Raw genomic sequence first — 9,411 nt, forward strand, 5'->3', positions numbered from 1 at the left:
CTAAATCCCGCTAAAATTGAAAACTCCGCAGTTTTCAAACCATAAAAGCTACAGACATGTCCTATACATAATTTTAGCTGTGCTCACGTTTTTGGCACACATTTTGGCGATTTTAGTAAAATTAACATTTAACTTTTTTCAATTTTTAATATGTTATAGTCGGCATTCGGCACATTGGGCAAAAAGCCTACATACCTTTTACTCAAAAATAGGTTTTTTGTGCAGTGTCGATTGCCAAACAATTTGTGTTTTTTAAAAATGAGTATAATATTTATTTAATTTTCATATTAAATTTTTTATGGTTCGTCACTAAATTTCGTCACTAGACTTTAACCTCTCAAAAAAGTTTTTTTAAAATATTTAATAAAAGTCATTAAATTTAAACCATAATTTAAAAACTCTTTTCTAATTTGTTGAATAATTCGTCAATATAAATGCAAGTTGTACAGATAACAATCCGAGACGAATTTTGATTAGAGCGTGATTCATCGATTCATTGAACGCTGGAGCAACGCGTGGTCCAGTTTATAGCTGTCAGCTGTCATTTTTCGGGTCAAAAGTGTCGGAGACTTGATTTTATAAACATACATAAAACGAAATAAGTGTTTTTTTTTCTCTCTTTCACTGAAATGCCAAAAAACGAACGTTGAACGAAATTGATTCACAAGAAATGCAGCATTTCAATCTGCGAAAAGTATCTACATAAGTATTATGCAAAATTAACGTATGTGTGTGAGCATGTGCACGTGTGTTTGTGTGTGTGCATGACTATTCCTGATTTTCCTGGAAAAGCTCACGCTACACGCATTATGTATGCCATGCTCCTGCATCGATAAATCAGTCAAAACTGTCAAATGCATATAAATTATATGCAAGCGCGCTCCACTGCCCAACGGACAGTGGACAGTGGATAGTGGATAGTGGATAGTAGATAGTGGACTGTGGGTGTGCTGCAGTTTCAGAGGGATTTGGAGATGGCGATGGAGCCTGGACTAGGAACACAGCCAGACAGAACAATAACAAGGCACGTATTGCATAAATGCAATATGCACACAACTCACACAAGGAGTCAAAGGGGGGAGTCGAGTGCAAGGGAATATGCGTGGGCTGTGGGATGTGGATGTTACCTGGGATGCAGCCAGTAGGAGTGTGTGTGTGTGTGTGAGTGCCTATTAGAACTTGTTGAGTGCCGTTTGAGTGGACGACGATGAGAGGACGTGGGCAATGTCGTCGTCATTGTCTCCGTCGTCTTCGTTGTCATCCCGTATGAAGTTATGTTAATGGGCAATGACTGTTGGGATTTGTATTAGATAGGGTAATGTGAATGGGGCTAGCTATAACAGTTAATGCTTGAGATTACAGAGTAGCAAGAGGAAGTAGTACATAAGCGATTGCGTTAATGTGCTGAACTGTTAGATTTAAGCAGTTTAACTCAATCGCCAGTAGGTGACAAGTCTGAATCACTCTTTTGGGACTTTATTTCTCCTCATATGTATGGCTAGCTATCAATTGACATCTCAAGTATTGCATCTCAACTGCGTTTCAAACGTTTCTAATCTGAAGGCCTAATTTACATACAAGTCGAGTTGAGTTGATTCGAATCGAATCGAATCGAGACGCGTCTGAGGTTTTAATGATGCTGTTGCCCCATTTAAGAGATCATCTCGCAGCTGATAGGCACAGTCAGGGCCATAAATGCATTTTCAGCTGATTCCAACAATGATATGCTAAATTACAAAATACAAAATAAAATATAAGAAAAAACAACGTAAAGCAAACAAAAGTTCTCTGTTGATGATTTGAAATAATGTTGCACAATGATGTGGCATAAAAGTCGTGGCAGTGCTGTGGATAAATCAATAACTGGATTCGCTTTTGTTTCGCTCAATCCCAACTATCCAAACTATCCACTATCCAAACTGGAGGCTCTTCTTGATCCATTGGGGAGAGTTTCGTGTGCGTGATTTGTAAGAAAATTATGTAAATTATTGTTTTACAGCATCCGACTGACTGCGTGCAGAGATCCGAGTACGAGTATAATACAATATTTTTGTTAAAGCAATTATAGCTGACCAAATATTTACGTAACAATTATGATCTTTATCTGCCTCTGTCCTCTTATGAGTAATTGAACTTTGACCAGACTTTGAGTATCTTAATGTGTCGAGAAAGTTGCTCACAATATTTAAATCAGATGGCATAAGATGTACACGATTGTTCACGTCCTATATTCGAGCACCCCCTTCCTTTCCATTCCCACCCGTGTCCGTGTGTGACCCTTGAGGTGACAGTGCAACAATCCAAGAGACTGTCAAACAGTAGCCAGAGACAAAGCGACAATGCGACAAAGCGACAACTGACAGCTGCTGTTGCAGCTTATGACAGCGATTGACAACAGACAGGCAACAGCACAAATGTTGCATGACGCCAGCCAAATGCAAATGAGGCATGCGCCGTCGCGTAGGCGACAACAAAAAAGGGGCAGAGACAATATACGTTGCCAACTGCCAGTTGCACGTTGCACGTTGCAAAGAGGACGCTGCGCCGGCGCACAACGCGAATTCCAATTGCAAGAAAGAAAGTTGCCTTGCCAAAGAGTTGCAACTTCCTACCAGGCGGCACTTGGTAATTTGTGCCGACTGTCAAAATAATGTAGTCAAACATCTCGAGTCACCCCCTTGTGCTGCCTCATGCACCATGCCCCATGCCTCATGCCTCATGCCCCATACATTGCCAGAGCGAATCACGCGCAATGAGCAATTAAATATGCGCAGTCGTGTGTGCCAGGATGAGACTGAGTTCGCCACTGGGTGACTGTGCAACATCTTGTGGCAACATCTCAGCTCATCGAGGCTTTCTTCAGTTCGTTCTTCGATTGACCCGAATAACTTTGTAGCTTGACTCAAGCAAATCTTTCCATTCAGTGTGGCAATTTGGGTTGATACGAGTACCTACAGATACAGTATGTCAAGTAGTTGTTTTGACAAATATAAAAATATCGTTACAGCATAAACATGACAGACAAAGATAACACTTTACAAGACGCTCATCATTCCAGTACTTAGATTACTCGACTGTATAAGACCAAATTGAATGCATATTCTATCTGTTTGCTTACAATGTCTCATAAATCAAAAAAGTTGTTCATACTAAAACTTGATTTTCGCCCGATTGGTTCTATGGCAGCTATATGATATAGTGGACCAATTTGCACCAACTTCGGTCAGGGTGTATAAACTCAACTCAAATGCGTAATCTACTCCGATGTCCGATGTAACCAAACTTAGTCAGAATATATAAGACCATGGAAAATATATAATACGTGAATCTCGTTAAGATACCTCCAAAAACAACTGAGTTATTTGTAATTAATTAGTTTAAGATTTTTTTGTACTTCAAATAGTTTTAATCAAGATTGAAAGGAAATTAATAAATAGTCGGAAAGGCTATAGTCGAGATCCCGACCATAGGATACCCGTTACTTACTTACTAATATATATAAAAGTACTTTAAAGAAGATACTTCTTTTGCTCTGAAAACTTGTATTCGCCATAACGGCCGTTCTACTTGTCCGATCTTGTTGCGATGCAGTGGGATAATAGATAATGCTAATATATAACGTTAATTATCACAAAAAATGAATTATCTTAAAAACTGTGGGTGTGGTGGTTTTTCACGATTTGTGGGGGCGGAAGGGGGCGTGGCTTCAATTTGAAACAAACTTGATCTGCGTGGGGTATATAAAAGTCTGTGGGTGAAAGTATAGTATCTCTATCTCTAATAGTCTCTGAGATCCTTTTGTTCATACGGACGGACGGACGGACGGACAGACGGACAGACGGACAGACACACATGGCTATATCGACTCGGCTGTTGATGCTGATCAAGAATATATATACTTTATAGTGTCGGAGATGCCTCCTTCTCCCTGTTACATACATTCCAACGAACACAATATACCCTTTTACTTATTTTTTAAGTAACGGGTATAATAAGAACGTTTTGTACTAAAAACAATTACATTTTGGGACATTTTTTTTTCATTGTCGCACCTTAGAATTCTATACTGGCTTTAGCGACGCAAAGATTACGTTAAGCTTGAATCACTGGTAAAATCAGTGCCTATTCCGAAAGGTCGCTAACCAAGAAAACACACCATTATTAAATGGTATTTAATTTTGGTATTTTGCTAAATTAAAGTAAACATATAATACTAGTAAATGTTTTAAGATTACAATTAATTAATTATGACAATGTTTGTTACGAGAAACAAGTACATTTTGGATTTAGATCAAGATTTTTATGTACTTACTTTTCAATTTTTACAGACTTTAATTAAACGCAAAACGTACTTAAAGTATCCCCGAAATATCTCATTTTAAGATTTCTGTATTTGCGAAAACCAAACTTAAATTAAGAATTTTGTTCTCAGCTTTAGAAATTCCGAACTTGGACAGCTTTTGAGATCGCTTGTACTTGAATATGCCCTGTTTAAGTAAGAAAATCTTGATTTTTTTTGTGCGTTTTTTAAGTACGGGGTCTAAAAAAAAAGAAAAGTTTTTTTTTGCAAAATTAAGTGTGCATGCTTTTGTCACAACAATTACTTGAGATACTGTAGATAGATCATAAGAAGATGCAACGAGCTTGGAAAGCTGACTAATCGATTATCATTCTTTTCGTTTCGTTTTAGGTATGTACCTTGGCCTTATTTGAATATGTAATGACTGTGGTAAGTTCAACGATCCGAGTCACAAATCTGTTTCTAGCTGCGTGTGTGATCCTCGCCTCGACACGCCTGTTAACTTGCCACACACTCACATGCCATTTGAAAAATGCCTCAAATTAAGCATAACAAACCCAAAACCCAGCGACATACTCAGACTCGTAATCTCAAGTGTTTATTACAGACGCCTCTGCGACTCAAACCCAGAACTAAGTACTCGGTGCATGCTTGGAAGATCTTTAATAAGCGAGTCTGTATTCCATTCCATGGCGTCACAGTTGAAAGGCGGCTTTGTTCTCACTCTCACTGTCACACTCTCTCGCTCTTGCTCTCACATTCTCTGTCCGTCTCCGTTCATGGAATCAGCTAAAGTTTGTCGCTCTGTCTATGAATAAGAAATGCAACTTAAAAACTCGACAAACGATAAAAGTTTCCGCACATGCAGCTGGCAGGAATAGGAACAGGGTAGAAGGATTGAGGAAGCGGGAAGGACGGCGCCAAGTTCTCCGGCAATGCAGAAAATCAAAACACTAATTTATTGCACATTTGGCACAAACAACACACGGATCAGGAGCCAAAACTCAAAGGCACCACTGGGATTCGGAGTTGGGAAAGTCTCTGTCCTCTAAGTAGCCGAGCAAGTGAGACAACGGAGACAAAGTCTCGCCGCGATTCTCGCAGTTCCCATAAATCACTTTCACTGCGGCGACTGGTGAAAAAAGCAAAAGAAACTCACAGCTCATATACATTTTTCAATAGTTCCCTAGTCCGAGCCGAGTTAGTCTATGGGACCCAGACCTAAGTGAATCTTCCCCAACGACTTGGTCTCGCTAAAAAGTGCAGCCTGGCGACAAAAATATTATTGCAGTTGTGTAAATATGTGGCTGACAGGACGCAGTTCCCAAATGTGTGCTTCACAGTGCTTGTATGTATTTGTGCATTTGTGTTTGCATTTGTGTGCCACATAAACATAACCTCAACCCGGCTAAAGAGAACCGTTTTCAAGTGCACTTTTTGCATACGAGTTTCCTGTGTGCCGCACTTGAAGTGATGCCCGACCTCAGAGCACACATGCTGTGCGAGAGAAAAGAAAGAAATTATTATAAAAATTCCTGCTCCTTTATCCTTAATGCAAACAAGCGACAGTCTCGCCTTCCTCCCGTCACCTCTTCATCCCTGCATCTTCGTCTGCAGTCGGCGCGTTCTTTGTGCCGGCTTTTTCGTGGTTGCTCCGCAATATTTGCACTTGAACGGTGGAGAGAATTTATATGAAAGGGCCTATATTTGGATGTAATATTCTCAGTCCCATCGAAAATTAAACTATGCAAAAACAATAAAATCAAGCAAGTTTAAGCCGAAAATGTTAGATTTTTTTATCTTTCGCTCGACGCGGCTTTTTTCGTTTAACTTCCGATTTAATTTTTCGACATTTCCTGACCACTCGATCTCAAAATACTTATAATGTGCGCCAAAACTCAAGTCTCTAGATTTAAAATTAGTCTTCTAGTGATATTTTTTCGACTTCTGAGTGAACGGGACATTTAAAATTTAATTCAAGCTTAAACTGTTCTTATTATTTCTGTGTACGAGTTGAGTGTGTTTAATACTATATTGTGTGAAAGCTTATCAGGCATTTTTAATTAATGTGAGATCACCAGATGCTTTATTTGATTTAATGATTGAGTAATAAGTTAGGTGTTTATTTATACTTAACGCAAATCACGCATAAATATTATCACTCATTAATCATTGGATTTAATTAATTTTTTAATTTTCTATACGATACTATGCGAATATAGGTTCATTTATTTTAAGAAAGGTTTCTCTCACATTTTTGTTGACCTCGCCCCATTGTGCGAATGATTCAAAAAAATAAAAATAAAAAAAATTGCTCTGACAACCATCCAAATGTCCCTCTGAATTCGCTCTCTCTGTCTGCCTCTCTTTCTCTTTCTCTCTGTCCATATTGCTCATATTCTGTTTAAATCCTTAGCTGTTCCAGTGTAAAATTACACCAACATGCGGGCTAGTACAAATAAACATGGGTAACACACACATGCATATGAAGGCTCACTTACACACACACACACAAACACGCACAAAACACACACATGCATATACTGATGTATGTGTAGTAATTCCTTTTGCCAGCCTGTTTCACATCAAAACCAATTTGTTTATTTTACTTTACCGAAATGAAAACTAATTTCCATATGTGAAACTCAATATGCCTCTCTCTCTCTTTCTCTCTCTCTCCGACTCCCTCATTCTCAATTCGTTGTGCTCATTCCGCTAAACACACGGCTGCAATTAACAATTTAAGTGGCAGCAATAAAAGAAATTAAGTCACTTCCCCACTTCCATTTCTACCGTTTCATTTCGTTTCGAGCAGAGTGGAAAATTGAATATTGGAAAATCACTGCATGGTTTCCCAGCTGCCATTTGGAAGGCCACGCCCAAAATTACTCCCCCGTTTGCTTATCAATGCATAATTTTAATGAAGCTGCTGGCCCGAAATGCATTTCATTTCACTGCAGTTTCTCTTATCATAGAGAATTCTGTTTCTATGCACTCTAGAGTCGATCCCGACTCTGCAGACTGTCCGGACTCTACACACTGTCTCAAAATGGAGCAACTTCATCAATATTCGTTTGGCAAGTCGTCCCATTTATGTTTACTCGCCGCATTTCCTTTTTCAATTGGTTTTATCTTAAACCCTTTCAGCCCCTCAATTATGATTAACGATGACGCCCGAAACAGGAATAGTTTCCCAATTCCCTCGAACCGGGTTCGGGTTCGGGCGCTTCCAAAATTAGCTTGTGTTTGTCGCCGCGTCATCTACTCAACAATTTCAGTACATTAACATTATCTCAGCATAATGTTTTTCTTCGTTTTCTCCTGCAGTTGCCCTAAATGCTAATGCACATTGAAGCGACCCCCGCATGTTGTTCGGATTGTTGTTGGTTGTTGTTGTCTTTTATTCAGAGTTTTGTTTCATCAACTGTTGTCAATTGTTGATTGATTTCTTCAGGCTGACACTTGAAATGCACCAAAATTAGCCCTAGAGCCTGGAGTCGGGGTTGCTTTTTATGGGTTAAAACATTTTGTTTGACATAAATCATGTGAACATGCGGATGCATCTTGTCTGTATCGTCTCGAATATGGGCACTTGAAATATATCTGAGATACAATCAAAAGCCAGAGTTAAGATACGCGTTGTCTGTGCAAGAACTTTTAACATTCTTATAATGAAGCCCTTTTAGTTTTTTTTTTATAGTCGAATTAAGAGAATGTAAAGCTACATTTCAAGTTACTTTCAATCTTATTTATTTAGCAGAAAAACAATTTGCGCTTACATCAAGATAAGAAATACATAAATTTAAAAAAATCAACAAATATGTCATATCGAAGCTTTAATACATTTCGGAAAATATACATTTTAAAAGAAAGCTTAGGACTTTATAACACTTTCGATCATGCTGTTTTAGTTTTGAATTTTTTAATATCTTACCGGTTTTGGAATATTATTATTTAAAATAATAAAAATCGATTACCATCTTACTTTCAAAAATAGGATTAACCCATCAGACTGAGATTAATTATAAGGAATTGAATTTGAATTAAAGTAAGCATAATGATAATTTGAGAGAGGGTGCAACTCTTCATGTAGGTGTGAATAAATGTCCAGTTCAGATATATTATTTAAAAAAAAACTTTGATAAAACGGCCCTTAGTCTTATTTATATATTTAATTAATATCCAAGCGCTGAAAGTATGATTTATGTTTACGAAGTTAGTCACATAAGATACATGATTAATTTAATTTAATTTAATATAATAGGGGGAAAAACAGGCCATGAGTAATAGGTTCTTAAGCCAATATATATAGTGACATTTTAAATCTTATTTATTTAGAAGAAAACAAGTGGGAAAGGCTATAGTCGAGATCCCGACCACAGGATACCCGTTACTTATTTTAATATATATAAAACTACTTTTATGAAATTACTTGTATTACTTTGAAAACATTAAATCGCCATAACTGCCGTTCTACTCGTCCGATCTGGATGCGATTCAGTGGGATAATAGATAATAATAATAGATAACGTTAATGACCACAAAAAACGTAATATCTTTGAAACTGTGGATGTGGTGACTTTTCGCAATATGCGGGGGCGGAGGGGGGCGTGGCTTAAATTTGAAAGAAACTTGATCAGCGCCAACACATTTGGAGTCTTATATATACTTCATGGGGTCGGAGATGCCTCCTTCTGCCTGTTACATACATTCCAACGAACACAATCAGGCCTGTTCCGAATTCCGATACGAAAACAAACGTTTTATTATCTGCAGATCCCAATTCCGACCAAAATGGACTTGTTTTTACTTTTCGAACTCGGTTTTGAAAACGTTTCGATAGCAGTAAGTCATCGACCGTATCAACTGTTTCAGCCAATGAAGAAGTAGAAATTGCTAAAATAATATAACATGCTAATTTAATTCAGCAATATGCCGGCAATTATGGTTATTGGTTGCTTGCATTTTTGCATTAAATTTTTCTTGTCACCAGCTGAAAGCTGAGAGTTGTCATGAATTCAAAAATAAAAAAATTCAATCCTCAATTTTTCTCTTAAGTCCGATTAGAATTACTTAAAACTATTTTTTAAAATAGATTTCAAATTTTTCAT

The sequence above is a fragment of the Drosophila innubila genome (genome assembly GCF_004354385.1).
Source record: "Drosophila innubila isolate TH190305 chromosome 2R unlocalized genomic scaffold, UK_Dinn_1.0 1_C_2R, whole genome shotgun sequence".
Taxonomy (NCBI): domain Eukaryota; kingdom Metazoa; phylum Arthropoda; class Insecta; order Diptera; family Drosophilidae; genus Drosophila; species Drosophila innubila.